This window comes from Chiloscyllium punctatum, chromosome 52, assembly GCF_047496795.1.
Source record: "Chiloscyllium punctatum isolate Juve2018m chromosome 52, sChiPun1.3, whole genome shotgun sequence".
Taxonomy (NCBI): domain Eukaryota; kingdom Metazoa; phylum Chordata; class Chondrichthyes; order Orectolobiformes; family Hemiscylliidae; genus Chiloscyllium; species Chiloscyllium punctatum.
Window position 1 is genome coordinate 27,361,796 of NC_092790.1, and position 23,458 is coordinate 27,385,253.

General features: G+C 45.9%; 2 non-coding genes across 2 annotated transcripts; one reads left to right on the forward strand and one right to left on the reverse strand.

Moving 5' to 3' along the window:
- The first annotated feature begins 4,477 nt into the window (after positions 1-4,477).
- On the forward strand, positions 4,478-4,559 carry trnal-uaa (transfer RNA leucine (anticodon UAA)). Its single transcript has one exon. It is a non-coding gene; the product is annotated as a tRNA-Leu (tRNA).
- A 1,767-nt stretch (positions 4,560-6,326) lies between these two features.
- On the reverse strand, positions 6,327-6,408 carry trnal-uaa (transfer RNA leucine (anticodon UAA)). Its single transcript has one exon. It is a non-coding gene; the product is annotated as a tRNA-Leu (tRNA).
- Positions 6,409-23,458: the final 17,050 nt, after the last annotated feature.

Here is a 23,458-nt window from a genome sequence, read left to right on the forward strand (position 1 = left end):
AGGTGAGGCAGGAGACACTGCAGAAAGGCCGTGGATGTTGTGGTTATGGCACAGAAACCACGGGTGGATCACCCTCATTCTCTGCTGTCGCCATTCATTCATTTTACAGCATCATTAACGCCTCCATATTCTCCTTTGTTGTAGTTTATCTTCTATTGGATAAGGAATGTAACTTTAATTTCGAAAGGGTTACAATATTTTGAGGAAGAACTGGCTCCTTATATCACATCCAAGTGGCAGACGTATTATCCGTAGAGTGTGAGCCAAGTTTTCCAGTCTCCTGCCAGGTTCCAGAAAACCTCTCAGCAGCTCCATTCTCAAACTATCTCTGATCGTCAGGCTTTTCATAGAGTAGGAATGGGAAATGAGGGATATTGGCAAATAAAGGGTCAAGGAATATGATAAAGGGTGAGGTAGATACACAGAGATAAAGACAGAAAATTAGAGACTCATCTTGAGGGAGACCCTGAAAGAATCAGATCTCGGTTCGACATGGCTGCTAACTGGCAAAAAACAAATAGATTTTGATATCTATCCTCATTCGAGCGATAAAACTGACCATTATCCCGACATTGTGGTCTAGAAATGAAAAACTAATCTGATTCTGTCGTTGTGAATTATTGTCTCTGTTTCTCCCCACAGATGTTGCCAGGACTATTCAGTTTACACGTCAATTCTTGTTTTTGGTTCAGATTTCCAACATCTGCATCTCTTGGTTTTCTGTTCAACTTTAAAACGGTTGGCACAAAACCGATGTTCGGCCAGCTTTGGAAAAGTGGTCAGAAATATTCTTACCACGATGTGTGTGCAGAACAAAGCACGCATTCCTTGACCGGGAATAGAACCCGTGTCACGGCGGCGAGAGAGCCAAATGCTGGCTACTAGACGACAAGGGAAGGCAGAAGGCGGCCTTGCATTTATTCAGAATGAAAACACTTTTGCCTTTTCATTTCTGATCAGTCTTGCTGCAGATTAGGTCTTCCTAGCCTTCTGCTTTCACAGAGTGGGAAGAGACCGTTCGGCCCATCGTACATTGCAGCTCATCGGACATCCATGTATTCCAGTCCCAGTTTCTAGTTTTGGCTCAAAATATTATCCAAAAGCAACATTCAATTTGAATACACACTGATCCAATCACTGCAGCTCGAAAGAACCTAAGAAAATAGCAACTGACAACATGCAATTGGCTGAACTAACACGTTGCACTCGAGACATGTAGGATGTAAAACTACAATCGCCTGATTCAAAGTCAGATGTTTTATCTATTGCTTCACTAGCCGGATGCACACACGCACACGCTGGACACCTTTCCATATGTGATGTAAACATGGAGATCTGGGAAACAACATTCATAAGGTGATCAACCAGCAAAGATAATCCACTTTGTGTATCAGGGCCTTTCAATGGCAAAGCAAATACATTTGTCCTCAGGTACCTGCTTCTGTGTCGCCTGTTCTTCTGCTGGACGTCTCCAGCATTTTATTCACAGTCATTACGCTATCTTATGATGCACTCCACTGGAATGTACTTTCATACTTGGATTTAGTGTCACTTCCAGTAACGGTCCTGAACAAATTCAGCGAGAATCCTCTGGTCATTTCCGACAAGGAATGTGGAATCAGACGATTTGAATCAAGGCTTTATTTGTGCCCCCCCCCCCCCCCCCATCACCGCAGATCAACGCCTCAAAACGAGCCGCTGTTAGTATCAAACTGTTCTGTACCTTCCTGCAGTAAATCAGGTTAGCACAGCTCCACTTTCTTCACATTGAAACCAGGGCGGCAATATGAATAGTTTGGAAACTTAGAGAGAGAAACATTGCTGCTGAAGAAGATGATGACGTGAAGATCATACACAGAGTCTGGACAGATCAGGTCACAAGTGTTACTGTCAGCTGCAGTCGCGTCACTGGTTCGGAGTCTGAGTTTGTAATGCCCAGACCGGGATACAATTCCCAGTCAGGAAATGAAGATATATTTCTCTTCTTGTGAATTATCTTATTGAAAACTAACTCCTGCTTCCTCACAGAACACAGACCCAGACCAACCCAGTGATTGTTTGCATCTATCTAGAAGGACAATAGCAACAGACACACGAGAGAACTGTAACCACAAATCACCCATCTCGGATCTCACCTTTCTGAGTTGGAAATATCTCGCTGCTCCGACAGTGCTTTTGGTTCTAGATCCTGGAATGGAATTGAATGGCGTCCTACGCCACGAATGAGTTTCGAACAGGGTGGTTAGATTCCCTATCGCTTGGAAACAGGCCCATCGGCCCCACACTATCCCTCCAGAGAGTAACCCACTCAGACCCATTTCCTTCTGGCTAATGCACCAAACAATTTTGGCAATTATGCTTAGGAGGTCTACTCTCAAACTATCTCCGAATGTCAGACTTTTCACACAGCAGAAATGGAAAATAAGGGATATTGATAGACAGAGAGTGGGGGCATGTGGAAGAGAGTGAGGTTGATACGCAGAGGAAATGATAGACGAGTAGAGACGCGTATTGAGGGCGAGCCTGAAAATAGAAACTTTCCATTTAAAATGGGTGCTCACTGACAGAAAGGCGAATAAAAAAGAACAATTGAAGGCAAGCGTTTCACCAGCTCAAGGCAACGGAATAGAAACTCTCCATTTAAAATGGGTGCTCACTGACAGAAAGGGGAATAAAAAAGAACAATTGAAGGCCAGCGTTTCACCAGCTCAAGGCAACGGAATAGAAACTCTCCATTTAAAATGGGTGCTCACTGACAGAAAGGGGAATAAAAAAGAACAATTGAAGGCCAGCGTTTCACCAGCTCAAGGCAACGGAATCAGCATTACAACCAGAAAAGTCGGTTGACATTCAGAAAGTTGACTTTTCGCGACTAATGTAATATTCTGATAAATATGCTGATTTGCTAAGTAAAACAGACAATTACTCTAGCATTAAAACAATAAAATGCATAACTAGTCTGGTTCTGTCAATCTGAAACATTAAACCTGTTTCTCTCCACAGATGCTGCCACGTTGGTACATGATGGGTATTGGGTGTTGTGTTCTGGGGAGTTTTGTCTGAGTGAGGCTGTCGGTTTATGTGTCTGTTGTAACCCAGTGTGTTCAGAGGAGTCTGACTGTCAGTTCCCAGCAATTTATTTTAATAAAGGGGAGTATGCTTTTCAAATTGCCTCGTTGTGAACTTCGTGTGTGCCAGACATCTGGGAATGAAATCGGGGGGATATCCATTCTTGGCAAAGATATTGTGTGACAGTCCCGAATTGTCACGGACCAGCTGTCCCGAGTAGTAATCCGTCCAGACGGCAAGGTTTGGTGAGAACTGCACAATTGTAATATGACAGGGCTAACAGAAGGCAGAGAGAGAATTTCTAGAAGCAGGGCACTCATCCGCGGATTCCATCAATAAACAGATTCATCTGGACCCAGTCTGTAACCCCAAAAACCGGAAGGAGCGGGAATGAAACCAAATCAATTCCAACTGCACCAGGACAGCAGCGCTTTACAACAGACTCTGCAGCCCTGAGGATGTCACCCAGAAATGTGAGGAAAATGCTGCAAACCATCTTCCCAGCTCCGCCAAACACGCTGCAGTATGTTTGGAAGCACGGTTTGGAATTGTCTCGCTGCCGTTTGTGTGAGCAGTACATGACATAGACGAATCGCACTCCCTCAAGGTCAGCATGCCAGTGTGTCTGCCAATGGTTCCGCCTTTTCTGTTTTGCTTCTGTTCCACGCTAAGAGCTGTCAGTTTTTGGATTCGCTGGAGTGCTGAGGGGGTAACACAATTTGTGTGGTATTTTTCTTCAGCCAAACTCCACTCTCCCGGAAAAATAGCCAAACGCGCTGAGTAACAAATAGCAAGCGTTTTTTTTATCAAATGGTCTGTTCAAGCTGGTGTCAGCTTTTGGAGCGTCTCAGAGTTGCCAAGCACGGAAACAGACCCTGCTATCTAACTTGCCACTGCTAAACAGATAACCGAAATTAATCTAACCAATATTTGCCAAAATTTGTCCCTTATCTCTCCGAACCCTTTCAGATGCCTTTGAAATGTTGTGAGCGCACCAGTCTCTGCCCCTAAATATGACAATTCATTCTGTACACACGGAAATGTCTGTGTTCAAAACAAGTGTCCCTCACATCCCCTTTAAATATTACTGTTCTCACATTAAACCAATGTTATCTCGCATTGAACTCAAGTACCTTGTGAAAAATTACTCCCTGACTCTTTTCTCTGTCCGTCTCCCTCATGTCTTTATAAAATTCTGTAAGGCCATTCCTCAGCCCTGAAGCTCCAGGGAAAACTGCCGAAGCCAATTCAGCTTCGTGCTAATGTCCAAACAGTGCAAACCTTGCAAACCCTTTCAAATACTTTCGAAATTGTTCCACGTTCGTTACTGAATGCGCGATCTGTCAGTGCCTGAAGTGAAGCGATGCTGAAACGCTAGTAATGAGATTTTGGCGCTCTGCTCCTTTGTGGTAGCGTGGCCGAGTGGTCTAAGGCGCTGGATTTAAGCTCCAGTCTCTAACGAGTCGTGGGTTCGAATCCCACCGCTACCAGCGGTTGCTTCACTGCAAACAGCTGAACAAAGCAGAACCTCTGCAGGCTGTCTGCGTTTTCGTTGTTGTGTTTGCCGCTGCTCAGGTCAACTGAGTCTGAAAACAGTGTGAGTCCTTGCTGTCGGACTCTCCTCAACCCCTCTGCTTTCGGACATCTGCATGGCCAGTTTCTGTGTATCAAATTGTCACTGCATTTGGCTGGAAGCTTGGTGGTTCGAGCCCGCCCTTAGCACCGAACCACAATTATTTCAGTCCAAGCATTGAGACCACAAGAACTCACCCGAGTCTGCAGCTGGATGTGTCCCCAATCTCTCCAAGGCCCCGCTGCCAACAGAAAGCGGCTACTGCAGCTTCAATCAGCGGCTTCCTGCTCAGCCCTGGGACACAGCACATGGAAAATCCTTCCCCAGGAACGGCTCTTCCCGTGTGAAAGGGACAACCATTCCACTTTAAATTGGACACGGCTTCAGAGGATTGTTCCTGTTCTTGGAACGTTTCATAAACAAAACTCCTGTCTCGCAAATAAGGAGGGGGAAAAGTTGTTGGCAGGAAGAATAGAGAAAGTGTTGACTGTGAGGACTCTGTCTCGTCAGCAGATAGGATTCCATCTTATGGGCAAGTGGAGACAGCTTTCACTCAGAAACCGAGGTGTGATCAAACACAGTCGGATCGACGTGTCCAAACCAACCCCTACACTGGGTTGCAATACTGCAAGGGGAGCAGAGAGATGGATTTCTTTAAAGGAGGGAAAGGGCCCATCGGGAGGCTGGAACCTACGGCCCTGAGATGAAGCATCTCATGCTCTACCGACTAAAGTAGCTGGGCCTGGCTCACGATTGATGAGTGTGTCATTTCATACTGAGCATATTTCACCCGGCATTGCAATTTACAAGGATCCAGTTCATTCCTCCCAATCACAAATGTTATCATTCACACTTTCCATTTCTCAGCTATTATTCCTTCAGAACATTATTATCGATTTAACACTTGTCTCTGGATTTAAGACTCAATATAAATATTTTCATATTTTTATCCTCATCTTTATGTCTCCGGAGTGATTCCCAGTCTCTCTGGCAGACGGTAAATCAATTGGGAAATTCCCGAAGGAAACCCAATCATTCCAGTTTCGAGTGTAAGGAATCCTATCTGCTGACGAGACAGAGTCCTCACAGTCAACACTTTCTCTATTCTTCCTGCCAACAACTTTTCCCCCTCCTTATTTGCGAGACAGGAGTTTTGTTTATGAAACGTTCCAAGAACAGGAACAATCCTCTGAAGCCGTGTCCAATTTAAAGTGGAATGGTTGTCCCTTTCACACGGGAAGAGCCGTTCCTGGGGAAGGATTTTCCATGTGCTGTGTCCCAGGGCTGAGCAGGAAGCCGCTGATTGAAGCTGCAGTAGCCGCTTTCTGTTGGCAGCGGGGCCTTGGAGAGATTGGGGCCACATCCAGCTGCAGACTCGGGTGGGTTCTTGTGGTTGCAGTGTCGGGATATGGTTGGTCTCAATGCTTGAACTGAAATTGTTGATGCTCGGTGGTAAGGTCGGGCTCGAACCACCAAACTTTCAGACAAATGCAGTGACTATTTGAGACACAGAAACTGGCCGCGAGTATGTCCGAAAGCAGAGGTCTTGAGGAGGGTCCGACAGCAAGGACTCACACTGTTTTCCAAGTCAGCCTGGATCAGAGGCCTGGGCAGCTACAGCCAAAACGACGAAAACACATATGCTCCCTATGTTCTATTGCCTGCAGCAGAACAGCCCCCACCTTGGTAGCGGTGGGACTCGAACGCACGACTCGATCGAGACTGGAGCTTAAATCCAGCGCCTTAGACCACTCGGCCACGCTACCGCACTGAGACAAGCTTCCAAAATTGTCATTACTAGTGTTTCAGCATCGCTTCACTTCAGGCACGAACAGATCGCGCATTCAGTAACAAACGTGGAACAATTTCGAAAGTATTTGAAAGGGTTTGCAAGGTTTGCACTGTTTGGACAATAGCACGAAGCTGAATAGACTTCGACAGTTTTCCCTGGAGCTTCAGGGCAGAGGAATGGCCTTACAGAATTTTAAAGTCAGGGGGCAGACGGACAGAGAAAAGAGTCAGGGAGTAATTTTTCACAAGGCACATGAGTTCAAAGTGAGATAACATTGGTTAAATGTGAGAACAGTAACATTTAAAGGGGATGTGAGGGACACTTGTTTTGAAAACAGACATTTCCGTGTGTACAGAATGAATTGCCATATTTAGGGGCAGAGACTGGTGCGCTCACAACATTTCAAAGGCATCTGAAAGGGTTCGGCGAGATAAGGGACAAATTTTGGCAAATATTGGTTAGATTAATTTCGGTTATTTGTTTAGAAGTGGCAAGTTAGATAGCAGGGTCTGTTTCCGTGCTTGGCAACTCTGAGACGCTCCAGAAGCTGACACCAGCTTGAATAGGCCATTTGATAAAAAAAAACGCATGCTGTTTGTTACTCAGCGCGTTTGGCGATATTTCCTGGAGGGTGGAGTTTGGCCTGAAGAAAAATACCACACAAATTGTGTGACCCCCTCAGCACTCCAGCGAATTCAAATACTGACAGCTCTTAGCGTGGAACAGAAGCAAAACAGAAAAGGCGGAACCATTGCCAGACACACTGACATGCTGACTTTGAGGGAGTGCGAGTCATCTATGTCATATACTGCTCACACACAAATGGTAGCGAGACAATTCCAAACCGTGCTTCCAAACATACTGCAGCTTTAATGCATTGTCAAGTCCCAGAAAGTGCTCAAGTAACATCCAACAAACCAGAACAACAATGAACCATGAGAAGTGAAGATGATCAATTCCATTCTTGATTAAATTGGGTCAACAATGCGCTGGTCCCTCCATCTGATGGAGAGGACCAATCCCCAGCCTCCCTGACCAGGACAGGAATGAAGGAAACCAGAGAGCTAGAACAACGTTTCACACCGTGATTGCCCACCGTTTCACCACAGCAACAAAAACCGGCGAGCAGATTCAGTGTAGGATCTGGTTTCACATCAGCAATGAAATATCAATCCCCACTCACTTTCAGGGAAAACGGTGCCCACCGTAAATTGTCTGGAATATGAATCCCCAGCACAGTCTGTTTGGGCCCCGGGTTATACTGCTGTACAGACTTTCATATGGACAAAGTCCTTTTCAAAGGGAGTGTTTGTGGATGTCCATACGACAATGGCAGCTGTTGCCCTCACTCTCACTGCCGTTCCTGTCCGTGTACGGGTTGGCATCCTCACCTTGGTCCTGGGGGTTCAGGGTACAATACTCTGCTGGAGAAAACCGGAGTGTTCTGGAGCAGAAAGATGTGGAGCTCGTGTGCCTCCTGGAATTGTCGTGCCCCAGTGATTAAGGAGATGGGTTAGTAATCCATTAATGTGTCCCCATGCAGGGTCGAAACCTGCCGACTACATCTTGAACGACCCCCTGCAGGGCACATTCTCGCTCAAACTTCTGCAAGTCAGGCCAATCATTTGATTAGACTTTGGCTGCTCGAGTTCTCAAAAAGAAATATCCCACACTCCAACCGTTATTTCTGTTTCTCTGTTCACAGAGACTGCTAGACCCATCGAGCTCCTGCAGTATTCTGTGAATGTACTGCGCAGAAGTGCTGCTTTTCATTCGATTCCTTTAATTTCAGTCCCTCTGTTCACTGCCTCTGGTCAGTGGGAACACTTGGTCCTGCCCGTCAAAGTGCCCATGCCCACGGTTCCCACTCCCATCATTATAAACAGCCGCAGGAAATTGCCGGTTAACCATCTTTACCCCAAAGAGAAACTCACCAGCCTCGGGAATCTCTCCACAAAACGGGACTTCTCATCCCTGGACACGGTGTAAGACAGAGGATTGTGAAGAGATTTTGGGAAAATATCGTCAATTGGCAGGTGCACAAATGTTGAAGGCGCATCCCTTATAACACAGTTCCCAGCTTTGTGAATCTTCGGGAACTCTTTGGGAAATGGAATCAGAGGAGAATGAAGAAGGGTGAACTGTCGGGCTGAGCAGAAACAGTCAAGACACCTTCCTCTTCTTGAAGAGGACACCACATGAACTGATCGGATACATTGAAAGAATTCTCGTTCCTGTACATGAGGAATACAAATCTCATCTGGACTCTAGATCAATGAAATAACTCGGGACCACACAAGACACTGGGAGGCTCGAAGGGAGATGGTCCCGGTTGGAGGAGAGCTGGTTCCCAGTGTCATGGGTGTGTCTGTAGTGGGTGGGATCAGACTGTTCCCATGTCGCCATAATGAATGTCTCAGTCTATATTCTGGCAAAGTAAAACTGATAGAGGACAGTTGACGTTCTGGGAAGGGCAGTCTGAAGTGGGAAGTCAGTCACAGCCTGCTTTAGAGGATCGTGCAAGGTGTGAGGTTAAAGGTTTCAGCGCATTGGGCTGTTAAATGAAAGGTTCCCGGTTCAAGAGCCCCCAGGGCGACAGCGATGGTTGTTCTTGCTGCATCTGTTTTGGATGCTGCACTGTTTCGTGTGTCGAGTGGGGTCAGGAAAATGTTCTCCAAACGGAACCCTTTCGTGTGAGGAACCACAAAGAAGTTTCTGCATTGCTTTAATGGTTCATGTAAAGAACTGTGGATTCTTGGAATCTGAAACAAAAACAGAAGCTGCTGTCCAATCTAACGGGTTTGGCAGGACCTGTGGGAGATTACCGAGTTCTGATGAAGTTTTGAAATGTTGTCTCTGATTTTCTCTGCACAGATGCTGTAAGATCTGCTGAGTTTCTCTTGCAATTCTTGTTCTTGGTTATAAATAAATGCCCGTTCCATCTGTCAGGATGATACAACCAGTCCCACCATGCACCAACATTTAACGCTTTTACAAACTGTGAAGTGATTGGATTCAAACCAACCCGATAATGATTCACTCTTCCTCAGCTCCACAATGAGAGACACCTGGAAAATGAAGAGGACAGTGTGGTTCTGTAATCGTCGATGTGTGTTTAAGGCAATGGACTTGAAATTCATTGGGCTTTACCCTCACAGCCTGGAATCCTACCGGTTACGATTCAGTAATGTCAACAAATAAAAAGGGAGATTACACCCTATCTTCATCTTTCACATACAAAACACAGGAGAAGGGAAAAAAGACATTTCAGACAGGTCGCGAATGTGGGCAATCTGCAACCCTCTGCCTTTCAGAGTGAAACATGCAGAAATCTCCAGAGAAAGTTGAGACACTATGGATTGAACAATTCCATCCCAACTTTGTTGGAACTACGAGCCAACCGTTGGAAAACGAGATGAAAACAGTCAGGGGCCAGTCTTCGACTGGTGCAGACTTGATGGGCCGAAGGGCATTTTCTGTGCTGCAGACCTCTTTGACCAGCTGCGGTGAGCTGGTCGGAGAAACTGGCGGATGGGAAGCATATGGAATGGGACTAATCCTGAGCCCTCTGTTTGTTTCCATCTGTGGGTAAATATGAGGTTGAGTTCCTCGGCGGTGTTACAACATAATGTGACCATGTCCAACTTCAGTCCCATTGTTGTGTCATTTAAGATCACAGGGAGAACCCCATTTAGATTCGCCCTGGTAACATCAGAAACGCAGGTTTATGGGAACTGGGACTAGAATAGATGGAAGTCTAATGACCCGCACTGCAGATGGGCCGAAAGGTCTTATTCACGCTTAAAAAATCGGAAGAAAGGGAGAAACTAATCTGCAGCTAAAATAATCACAGATGAAAAGACAAAAGCGGTTTCCTGATGAAAACACACAGTGCCTTTTCTTTTTGCTTTCCCTGTTCGCCTCCTGGTGAGGATTCAGTTTTCTCACTGGTGCAGCAAGTGGAGTTTTCCTCGTCCCATTAATCGTGGGGTCAGCCTTCCCGAAATAGGGAATGAAGTATGGAGCTGACAATTGATCAAGTGTTGTCCCATACTTAATGCAGAGTAACTTTAAATGAGTAGGGGTGGCACGGTGGCACGTGGCTCAGTGGTTCACACTGCTGCCTCACCGCACTAGGGTCTCAAGTTCAATTCCAGCCTCCGGCAACTCTCTGTATGGAGTTTACACATTTTCCCCGTGTCTGCGTGGGCTTCCTTCCGCAGTTCAAAGATGTGTAGTTTCGGGTGAATTGGTCATGCTGAATTGCCAAATGTATTAAGTGCATTAGCCAGAGGGAAATGGGTCTGGGTGGGTTACTGTCTGGAGGGACAGTGTCGGCCCGAAGGGCCTGTTTCCACGCGACAGTAAATCGAAACACACTGTTTGAAACTCATTCGTGGCGTAGGACGCCACTCAATGGGAAAGGAATCACTGTCCATCCCTATTTACTCCAGAGATTGAGATGTTGAGTTACTTTACAGAACCCTGGAAGAACTCAAGGTACAGCCATGATACTGTTCGGGAGGGAGTTCCAGGATCTAGACGCAAAAGCACTGTCGGAGCAGCGAGATATTTCCAACTCAGAAAGGCGAGGTCCGAGATGGGTGATTTGTGGCTACAGTTCTCTCGTGTATCTGTTGCTATTGTCCTTCGAGATAGATACAAACAATCACTGGGTTGGTCTGGGTCAGTGTTCTGTGAGGAAGCAGGAGTTAGTTTTCAATAAGATAACTCACAAGAAGAGAAATAAATCTTCATTTCCTGACTGGGAATTGTATCCAGGTCTGGGTATTACAAACTCAGACTCCGAACCAGTGACCCTACTGAAGCTGACAGTAACACTTGTGACCTGATCTGTCCAGACTCTGTGCATGATCTTCACGTCATCATCTTCTTCAGCAGCAATGTTTCTCTCCCTAAGTTTCCAAACAATTCATATTGCCGCCCTGGTTTCAATGTGAAGAAAGGGGAGCTGTACTAACCTGATTTACTACAGGAAGGTACAGAACAGTTTGATACTAACAGCGGCTCGTTTTGAGGCGTTGATCTGCGGTGATGAGGCGGCCCCAATAAAGCCTTCGTTCAAATCGTCTGATTCCAAATTCCATGCTGGAAATGACCAGAGGTTTCTCGCTGAATTTGTTCAGGACCTTGACTGGAAGTGACACTAAATCCAAGTATGAAAGTACATTTCAGTGGAGTACATCATAAGACAGCGCAGTGACTGTGAATAAAATGCTGGAGACGTCCAGCAGAAGAACAGGCGACACAGAAGCAGGTACCTGAGGACAAATGTATTTGCTTTGCCATTGAAAGGCCCTGTTACACAAAGTGGATTATCTTTGCTGGGTGATCACTTTATGAATGTTGTTTCCCAGATGTCCATGTTTACATCACATATGGAAAGGTGACCAGCGTGTGTGTGTGTGTGTGCATCCTGCTCGTGAAGCAATAGATAAAACATCTGACTTTGAATCAGGCGATTGTAGTTTTACATCCTACATTTCTCGAGTGTAATGTGTTAGTTCAGCCAATTACATGTTGTCAGTTGCTATTACCTTCGCTTCTTTCGAGCTGCAGGGATAGGATCAGTGTGTCTTCAAATGGAATGTTGCTTTTGGGACTATTACAGCTCAATGTCAGACAGGTGTATGGCTGGTCCTGTTTTGTCAGGTTCTGAGGATCTGAATGGTTTGGATCAGTGTGGTTTCGAATTTAAAACTTACATTTAGGTCTATTGTCCATTTTAAATTCCAGCTCTGCTCCACATCTCTCATTGCCTGTCAAACTGGCGAGTGTTCCACCTAAAGCTGCCTTTGTCAGAGAAGCTGTTGTGTGGAGCAGAGAGAGGAAGTGAAGCACAAGGAGCTGGTATGATCCTGAGACATCTGTTCCTCCCGGGATATGTTTCTGTGTGTCTCCCTCTGTGGGTGAAAATGAGGTTCAGGTCCTCAAGGTGGTTCCAACACAGTGTGACCATGTCAGACCTCAGTCCCATTGTCGTGTCGTTTAAATTCACAGTGAGAATCGCGTTGATATTTGCTCTGGAAACATCAGGACACATAACATTTTGAGCCCAAACTAGAAACTGGGACTGGAATACATGGATGCCTGATGAGCTACAATGTACGATGGGCCGAACGGTCTCTTCCCACTCTGTGAAAGCTCGAAGGCAAGGAGGACCTAATCTGCAGCAAGACTGATCAGAAATGAAAAGGCAAAAGTGTTTTCATTCTGTATAAAAGTCAGGGCGCCTTCTGCCTTCCCTTGTAGTCTAGTAACCAGCATTTGGCGCTCTCCCCGCCGTGACACGGGTTCTATTCCCGGTCAAGGAATGCGGGCTTTGTTCTGCACACACATCGTGGGAAGAATATTTCTGACCACTTTTCCAAAGCTGGCAGGACATCGGTTTTGTGCCAACCGTTTTAAAGTTGAACAGAAAACCAAGAGATGTAGATGTTGGAATTCTGAACCAAAAACAAGAATTGACGTGCAAACTGAATAATCCTGACAACATCTGTGGGGAGAAACAGAGACAATGATTCACAACGACAGAACCAGATTAGTTCTTCATTTCTAGACCACAATGCCGGGATAGTGGTCAGTTGTATCGCTTGAATGAGGATAGATATCAAAATCTATTTGTTTTTAGCCAGTTAGCAGCCATGTCGGCCCGAGATCTGATTCTTTCAGGGTCTCCCACAAGATGAGTCTCTAATTTTCTGTCTTTATCTCTGTGTATCTACCTCACCCTTATCATATTCTTTGACCCTTTATTTGCCAATATCCCTCATTTCCCATTCCTACTCTATGAAAAGCCTGACGTTCAGGGATAGTTTGAGAATGGAGCTGCTGAGAGGTTTTCTGGAACCTGGCAGGAGACTGGAAAACTTGGCTCACACTCTACGGATAATACGTCTGCCACTTGGATGTGATACAAGGGGCATTTCTTCCTCAAAATATTGTAACCCTTTCGACATTAATGTTGCATTCCTTATCCAATAGAAAAAAAACTACAACAAAGGAGAATATGGAGGCATTACTGATGCTGTAAAATGAATGAATGGCGACAGCAGAGAATGAGGGTGATCCACTCGTGATTTCTGTGCCAGAACCACAACATCCCACGGCCTTTCTGCAGTGTCTCCTGCCTCACCTCGTTATTCCCACCAAACTTGGAATGAAGGAGGGAGAATAAAAGTCGAGGAGAAGAAGGAGTGCTTTTGCAACAGCCGCAATAAACTCCAGGATGGTGTATGTCTTAGGAAGGACAACATGCACTGCTGGAACTAACCCAGGAAAAAGGAGTGGGTTTACCAAACCATAACAGGCTCGAACTCAAACAGGATGCTGAGTCCCTTCATCAGTAACACGACACTTAATAAAAGGTGAACCTACGGGCCTTCAATACAACAAGCGGGCGCAGCTGGGATTGGACCCTATGGTCAGCTGCTTCCCAAGGAGGGGTTTGAAATAACTGAGGGACGGCCATATGTGCAGTTCCTTAACCACATGACCACAGTAACTCGGAAATACATTTCTGTATCAATATTACTCAGTGTGATTTGCAATCAAACCCCACTTTTGCAAAACCAGACATCTCACGATTGAACATTCTTCAATGCAAAGGCACATAAAAGGGCAATCTTCTCTTACATTGGCTTCAGTTCTGCAGTATACTCTGAGGAAAGGAATTCCTTCATCTGAAATAAAAACTGATTTAGCACTGAAATCTGAGAATGGTAAAACAGGTAGCGAAGTTATTCAAAACGCGGGACCAGTAAGAGTTGTAACTTTCCTTGTCTTGGTCCTTAACCGTACATTGTCCAGCAGAGCCCTGAGAAACTGCCAGCTGGCTGCCAGCTGAGTTACAAACCTGTGTGGGAAGCGAGGAGATGCGGCTCACTTATTGTTAGTAAATCAAACAATTCTTACTTAGAGACGGACAAAAATCAGTTTCTGCACATATTCAGGGAAGGTCAAAGGCGATCTGAGATGTCAAATAGGTGCTCACTGTACATGATTGGTCTTTGTTCTCGGTATGGAAAGCTCTCCCTCTTTAGTCACATTCACGTCTCTTGTCGATGACTGAATCAGACACAAGGTCTTTCACCAGGGCTGCACTTGACTTGGATTCGTCTCCCTCCCTGTTCATACTTTCCTGAAACTCTGTGATATCAGGAAAACTAAATGGATACAATGTCATTCGGCAGCCTGTCCGTCAGTTCCTCAATTTCAGTTACAACATGGATTCAGGTTCAGACCACACGGTAATATTAGTGACTGTATGAGAGCATGAGTCAAGGAGTTCTTCTGAGGATGTGAATCTTTTCATTCCTGTTGTTGACTGAAGGAGCGGTAACCATACCTTCTCCTTGGAAACTCCAATATGTGAACTGCTCCAAACCTTGACTGAGGTTTTCTGGTTTTGGGTTCTCGCAGGTTTAGAAATGCTCGGGTCTGAATGAGGCGTTTCCGAGCCGACTTTGGGATACATTAGACAGAGATGACATCAGGTAACCAGTGTTCGCTGTGAGCCGAGCAAATGGGTCCTTTCCCTGTCACTGAACCAGGCTGTCTTCAGATGGAAAACAAATGCGATAGTTTTGGTGCAGAAAGGATCAGTGCCGATTACTGTACCCTTAAAATGGACGGCGGGAGAAGATCTCCAATCGACACATATCGTCGACCCGGGAGGAGGGAAACTTAGTTGAAAATATGGTGCTAGAAAAGCACATCCGGTCAGGCAGCATCCGAGCAGCAGGAGAACCGCCGTTTGTTTCCGGAGCATTTCATCATCTCCAGTCCTCACTTTATCCGAGGAGAGAAACTGAACAAAGTTTGACCCAGCAACCATGGCAGCAGATATGGGCGAGCTCATTCAAAGGTAGGTTTACTGATGAGAACAACCAGCAGGAACGCTCCATTCCCACCAATCCACCTGTCCCAAGGGAACAACGTTGCTCCTGCCTGGTTTGAACTAGAGATGTTTCGGATGTGACCCAAATGGAACAACGAGGTCCCAACTGAGTCACCGAGCCACTGCTCTTCATCCAACACTGACATTTCCGTCCTGTATAGACCAATGTGGGCCAGGGTTATTAACATGATTGAAAATAATAAAGGATATCACGGGAAAATGCTCAGGGAATACTGACAAACAGGTTGCCAGGTTTGGCCGAGTTTGGAATGTCGTGCGAGGCTGAATAGGTGCGGGTAATTTTCCCTGTAGCGCCGAGACAGAGGAATGTTCATAACTGCGCTCTTAACCAGGACGGCCAGCAGGGCTGGAGACATCGCCACATATTCACCACCACTGCGCAGTGAAATTTGAAAAGAAATTAATGCAGCAGTTATTTGGAATTATACTTCTTTTCACCACGAGAGTAGTGATGGGCGATTAAATGCAAAACAAGGTTTGCTGATGAGGCTGCAATAAAGCCCCATCGATCACCATCTGGAAAAATGACACGATTTGGAGATGCCGTTTTTGGATTGGGGTATACAAAGTTAAAAATCACACAACAGCAGGTTATAGTCCTACAGGTTTAATTGGAAGCACACACTAGTTTTCAGAGGTGATAGTGGAGGGCTCGATCGGAACACAGAATTTATAGCAAAAATTTACAGTGTGATGTATCTGAAATTATACATTGAAAAATTGATTGTCTGTTAAGTCTTTCATCTGTTAGAATATAGTGATAGTTTCACTTCTTTCATGTGTAAATCACAAAACCTTTTTTAAAGTTGCATTCTCCGGTTAGCTGTTAATAATTGTGATAGCTAGACAATATGTTCAAGGTGTTGGCCCCCCTGTGTTCTCTATCTATGACCTTATGTTTAGATTGATTCTAATCTAAAAAGTGAGTTCACGGAGTTTTGCATGAATGCATGCAGTTTATGAGCAAAGTACAATGTAACCCTGAAAGTACAAATTCACCCCACAAAATATATGTGTGTCTGTGGGTCTTTGTCTGTGTGTGTGTCTGTCTGTCTGTCTCTCTGGGGTGGGGGTTGTGAGTGTGAGAAAGTGTATGTGTGTGTAGTGAGTGCAGAGTTATCTGAAGTCTGTGAGGGGGTGCATGTGTGAGTGTGGGAGTGTTTGTGTCTGTAAGGGCGTGTGTGGGTGTCTGCGTGCGCGTCTGTGTGTACCTGTGTCCGTGAGTATGTGAGACTGTGTGTGTAGGAATATCTGTGTGTGTGTAGTGCAGTGGTGATCACCTGTAATGTGACATGAACCCAAGGTCCCGGTTGAGGCCCTCCCTATGGGTACCGAACTTAGCTATCAGCCTCTGCTCGGCCACTTTCCTCTGCTGCCTGTCCCGAAGTCCACCTTGGAGGATGGTCACCCGAAGGTCCGAGGCTGAATGTCCTGGCCCACTGAAGTGTACCCCAACTGGGAGGGAACCCTCCTGTCTGTTGATTGTTGTGCGGTGCCCATTCACCCGTTGTCGTAGCCTTTGCTCGGTTTCCCCAATGTACTATGTCTCCTGGCATCCTTGTCTGTAACGGATAAGATAGACAACGTTGGCTGAGTCGCATGAGCACCTGCCATGTACAAGGTGGGAGGTGTCCCCACGTGTAATAGTGGTATCTTATGTCCACAATCTGACACGTAGCAAGTATCAGGGCCCGCCGACTGCTTTCTTCAAAACAGTGAGGATCTGTGCTGGAAACATCCACCTATATTCCAAACGAGGAAGAATGTGTATCGAATAAAATCGTACACGGCAATTAATTGGCATTGCATTCCCTTTCACGACAACGGCAGGAATGGGCAGGGACATACAGAGTAAGGTTTACTGACCAGGTCAGAGAGTAACTCCCTCCACCTATGTTCACACACAAGCCGATCGTTCTTCCTGCCGGGATATTTGAAGCACCGATCCTTCCCACGGGAGGTGAAGGTGATAACTGCTCCCCCACAGAAACACAGTGGGGCCAGAGACCTGATCGAGCTGTCCCCCAGCGGTGATTGTGTTGTTCAGAACAGATTGGGTTTGCCGTGTGGGACTGAAACTCAGCTCGATCACACACAGAGACACGGTGTAACAGCCGCCAGCAGATGGGGAGGGGTTTGGGGAGGATGTAGACCCAGTCTGGGGAAAAAAAGACTGGGTCCTAAATTCAGGGGGAATGAGTGTTACAGGGAGGAGACTGGAGAATGGGATTGAGAACGGTATTAGTCATGATCGAATGGCAGAGCAGACTATGGGCTGAAAGCTCTAACCGTCATCCTATACCTTCCGGTCTCTGGTCACCTGGTATCTAAGGAATGAGAAACAGAGTTAATTGTTCATTTCCAAGTTCTCCGATCATAAATGGGCAAAGTGAGAGATGGGACAGGTCTGATACACATTTAAAAACTGGGAAAATGGTTGGAAAGGAAAATAAAAGAGAATCTGTGTATAAAGTTGGAAGTCAGAAGATAGTCAATAAAAAGGAAGACTGCACCAATCCAGAGGGAGATGGACATGCAAAAAGAAATGTCACTAGTCCCGAAGTCTTCACTCTCTTCCTTTCCAAAATGTGAGCAGACCTGCTGAGATTTTCCAGCAATTTCATTGTTGGTTCCAAAACAGAAGATGGGAGTGATCCTGGACCAATCAGCTGTCCCGTGCTCTGGGGATGTTTGACTGACCCGTTCACCCAGATCACTTCTGTCCTACTGTGAAACCTCACAATCCTGCCCCACCCCCACCCCTGTTACTGACAATAAACTCTTCATTCCGTGAACCCCCATGAGCACACAAGATCATTTTCCGTGTGAATTGTAAAACGTTCAGGGAGAGTTCCCTTCGGTTTCCGTCAGAACGGTCTGAATCACTTCATTTTGGTTCAGGACCATTTGATATTGAGCGGTCACTGTCAGACCCCCACAACAAGTAGCCATTCGTGTTGTGTGTCTCTGAGCACTTTGTTTTGTGCACGTTTGGAGTGGAACCTGACGTTTTGAAAGGGACACCATTCATCGTATATTCGGCTGCACTGATAAACTTGTCTCTGACACTTCCAGGAAAGTGGAGACAGCTGTCACTCAGAAACCGGGGTGTGATCAAACACAGTCGGATCGACGTGTCCAAACCAACCCCTACACTGGGTTACAATACTGCAAGTGGAGCAGAGAGCTGGATTTCTTTAAAGGAGGGAAAGGGCCCATCGTGAGGCTTGAACCTCCGGCCCTGAGATTAAGCATCTCATGCTCTACCGACTAAAGTAGCTGGGCCTGGCTCACGATTGATGAGTGTGTCATTTCATACTGAGCATATTTCACCCGGCATTGCAATTTACAAGGATCCAGTTCATTCTTCCCAATCACAAATGTCATCATTCACACTTTCCATTTCTCAGCTATTATTCCAACACAACATTATTATCTATTTAGCACTTGTCTCTGGATTTAAGATTCAATATAAATACTTTCATATTTTTATACTCATCTATATGTTGCCGGAGTGATTCCCAGTCACTCTGGCGGACGGTAAATCAATTGGGAAGTTACCTAAGGAAACCCAATCATTCCTGTTTGGAGTGTAAGGAATCCCATCTGCTGACGAGACAGAGTCCTCACAGTCAACACTTTCTCTATTCTTCCTGCCAACAACTTTTCCCACTTCTGATTTGCGAGACAGGAGTTTTGTTTATGAAACGTTCCAAGAACAGGAACAATCCTCTGAAGGCGTGTCCAATTTAAAGTGGAATGGTTGTCCCTTTCACACGGGAAGAGCCGTTCCTGGGGAAGGATTTTCCATGTGCTGTGTCCCAGGGCTGAGCAGGAAGCCGCTGATTGAAGCTGCAGTCGCCGCTTTCTGTTGGCAGCGGGGCCTTGGAGAGATTGGGGCCACATCCAGCTGCAGACTCGAGTGAGTTCTCGTGGTTGCAGTGTCAGGACATGGTTGGTCTCAATGCCTGAACTGAAATAATTGAGGCTCAGTGCTAAGGTCGGGCTCGAACCACCAAAATTTCAGACAAATGTACTGACGATTTGAGACACAGAAACTGGCCACGAATATATCCGAAAGCAGAGGGGTTGAGGAGGCTTCGACTGCAAGGACTCACACTGTTTTCAGAGTCAGACTGAATCAGGGGCCTGAGCATCTGCAAACACAATGACAAAAACGTAGAAGGATTGATCAGATAACGCTAGGCTCAACTGCAGACAGCAGACTCGCCACCACGTTGGTAGCAGTGGGATTCGAACCCACGACTCGACAGAAACTCGAGCTTAAATCCAGCGCCTAAGACGACTCGGCCACACTACCGCACAGGAGCAAAATGCCAAAATTGTCATTACTAGTGTTACAGTGTCGCTTCACTTCAGGCACTGACAGATCGCGCATTCAGGAACGAACGTGGTGCAATTTCGAAAGTATTTGAAATGGTTTGCAAGGTTGTCACTGTTTGGACAAAAGCACGAAGCTGAATTGGCTTCGACAGTTTTCCCTGGAGCTTCAGGGCTGAGGAATGGCCTTACAGAATTTTATAAAGACATGAGGGAGACGGACAGAGAAAAGAGTCAGGGAGTAATTTTTCACAAGGCATATGAGTTCAAAGCGAGATAACATTGGTTTAATGTGAGAACAGTAACATTTAAAGGGGATGTGAGGGACACTTGTTTTGAACAAAGACATTTCCGTGTGTACAGAATGAATTGTCATATTTAGTGTCAGAGACTGGTGCGCTCACAACATTTCAAAGGCATCTGAAAGGGTTCGGAGAGATAAGGGACAAATTTTGGCAAATATTGGTTAGATTAATTTCGGTTATTTGTGTAGCAGTGGCACGTTAGATAGCAGGGTCTGTTTCCGTGAATGGCAACTCTGAGACGCTCCAGAAGCTGACACCAGCTTGAAAAGACCATTTGCTAAAAAAACGCGTGCTGATTGTTACTCAGAGCGTTTGGCTATTTTTCCTGGAGGGTGGATTTTGGCCTGAAGAAAAATACCACACAAATTGTGTTACCCCCTCAGCACTCGAGCGAATCCAAAAACTGACAGCTCTTAGCGTTGAACAGAAGCAAAACAGAAAAGGCGGACCCATTGCCAGACACACTGGCATGCTGACTTTGAGGTACTGCGATTCGTCTATGTCATGTACTGCTCACACAAATGGCAGCGAGATAATTCCAAACCGTGCTTCCAAACATACTGCAGCTTTAATGCATTGTCAAGTCCCAGAAAGTGCTCAAGTAAGATCCAACAAAACAGAACAACAATGAACCATGAGAAGTGAAGATAACCAATTCCATTCTTGATTAAATTGGGTCAACAATGCGCTGGTCCCTCCATCTGATGGAGAGGACCAATCCCCAGCCTCCCTGACCAGGACAGGAATGAAGGAAACCAGAGAGCTAGAACAACGTTTCACCACAGCAACACAAACCGGCGAGCAGATTCAGTGTAGGATCTGGTTTCACATCAGCAATGAAATATCAATCTCCACTCACTTTCAGGGAAAACGGTGCCCACCGTAAATTGTCTGGAATATGAATCCCCAGCGCAGTCTGTTTGGTCCCCGGGTTATTCTGCTGTACAGACTTTCATATGGACAAAGTCCTTTTCAAAGGGAATGTTTGTGGCTGTCCATACGACAATGGCAGCTGTTGCCCTCACTCTCACTGCCGTTCCTGGCCGTGTACGGGTTGCCATCCTCACCTTGTTCCCGGGGGTTCAGGGTACAATACTCTGCTGCGGAAAACCGGAGCGTTTAGGATCAGAAAGATGTGGAGCCCGTGTGCCTCCTGGAGTTGGTGTTGGAATGTTTGGCGGAGCTGGGAAGATGGTTTGCAGCATTTGCCTCACATTTCTGGGTGCCATCCTCAGGGCTGCAGAGTCTGTTGTGAAGCGCTGCTGTCCTGTGGCAGTTGGAATTGATTTGGTTTCATTCCCGCTGCTTCCGGTTTTTGGGGTTACAGACTGGGTCCAGATGAATCTGTTTATTGATTGAATCCGCGGATGAGTGTCCTGCTTCTAGAAATTTTCTGTCTGCCTTCTGTTTGCCCTGTCCTATTACTATTGTGCTGTTCTCACCAAACCTTGCCGTCTGGACGGATTGCTACTCGGGACAGCTGGTCCGTGACAATTCGGGACTGTCACACAATTTCTTTGCCAAGAATGGATATCCCCACGATTTCATTCCCAGATATCTGGCACACGAAATTCGCAACGAGGATATGTCAACAGGCGATTTGAAAAGGATACTCCCCGTTATTAAAATAAATTGCTGGGAACTGACAGTCAGACTCCTCTGAACACACTGGGTTACAACAGACACATAAACCGACAGCCTCGCTCAGACAAAACTCCCCAGAACACAACACCCAATACCCATCATGTACAAACCTGGTTGTGTAGATTCCACGCAGCGACTGCATGAAACACTATATCGGAGAAACAGGCCGACAACTAGCGAGCTGCATTCATAAAGTTCAACTCACCCATAAACTCCACGGACGGCTGTTCCTTGGAGCTATCCACAGGGAGCTGAGTGTCTCGGATTCTGGGGCTTGGAACTTGGATCACATGACCGTCTGTGACACTGGTTACTTCCGGGTGTGACGTTACTCCTGATGGAACACATGTAACTCCCGATTGCTCATTGAGAAATCCATCCACCATAGCAGCGCCGAGAAATATTTCTGTTGTGTTTCTGGTGCTGTTCCTGACATGTCCTCTAGTGCTGAGCTTATTCTGTGTTGCCTGATGGATCGGTGCGTGTTTCCGTGATCGGATTGTGGGCAGTCATCTGCGGTTTGGCTGCAATAACGTGCGTTGGAAACCCAGGTCCACCAGTCTCTACTTTGTTATTTTATTAATCTTATTATGGACAATTGCAACACAGTAAAGTATCAACTAATATTGGGAGATGACAAACAGAGGCGTGTGAAATGCAGAGGTTTTAGTGACACTTATACAATGGTTAGAGATTACCTTCATTCAGGAGATAAGGATGCAGAATGTGTTTTGGAAGAGATGAGGAACAGTGAGGAAAGAACTCACCAGCAGATGCAGTTTACAAGCCCACTCGCAGTAACCACAATGTGAGATAAATCATACAAGAAATGAACAGTGTGTGAGTGATAAAAGATGGCAATAATCATGGGTGGGTTTAATTTTCCACTCCCACTCCCGGTTACATTGTAAAGGAAGTTTGGAGAACAATAATCAATAAATCATATATGCCCCATAGAACTACGCGAGTCACATCTTGGTCATCGATTTCTTTCCAGGTGACTTAGTCTCTGTCTTTTCTTGGAAACCATCTCTTTCATTGTGAGCATCAGGAAAGGCCATTTCTTTTGTCAGAAAACAAATGTCACTGACCTTTGCTTGTTTCTTGTCCAAGCTGAATAGCTCCCTTGATCAGCTTTGCTGGACATGTTCGGAAAGAAATCTGGCAAATTGCCAAATATGATATTCCTTCCAATAAATAATTTTGACACAGTTTGACTGCAATCATCCCTTCCGAAATTTCCGCTTTTCTTCTTTTACAATGGTGTCTCGCATCTTCCAAGTAACAGCAAAGATATGAGAGCAGATGGAAGCAATTTAGCCGATCACGTGGGCGACAGGTTTCAATGAGATCCCGGCTAATTTGTTAATCCTCAACCCCCCCCCCCCCCCCCATTTCAGCCTGATCACCGTAGCATTTGATTGTGAATTAACTAAATGTTTGTCTATCTCAGTCTTGAATACAGCTAGCCTTCACAGCCCTTTGACCTATAGAATTCCATCGTTTTGCTCCCCTCTGAAAGAAAGAATATCCTTCTCATCAGAGTCTGAAATTTGTGACCCGTTCCGCTGTTCGAAACCCCCCTGTTCCCAAATTGTCCCAGACGTAAATCAGAGCAGAATAACTCCCTGAGAATAGGTCTGCACTGTCCAGTGCCAGCTGTGTGCATTCGAAACATTTTCCTGTTTTGACCTCTGATTAAACAAATCGACCAGATTTGCACTTTGGTTTGCCAATGGTGAATCTTTTCAAAAGCACGTCACTGACCGTAATCCAGCTCGCGGGGAAAGCGC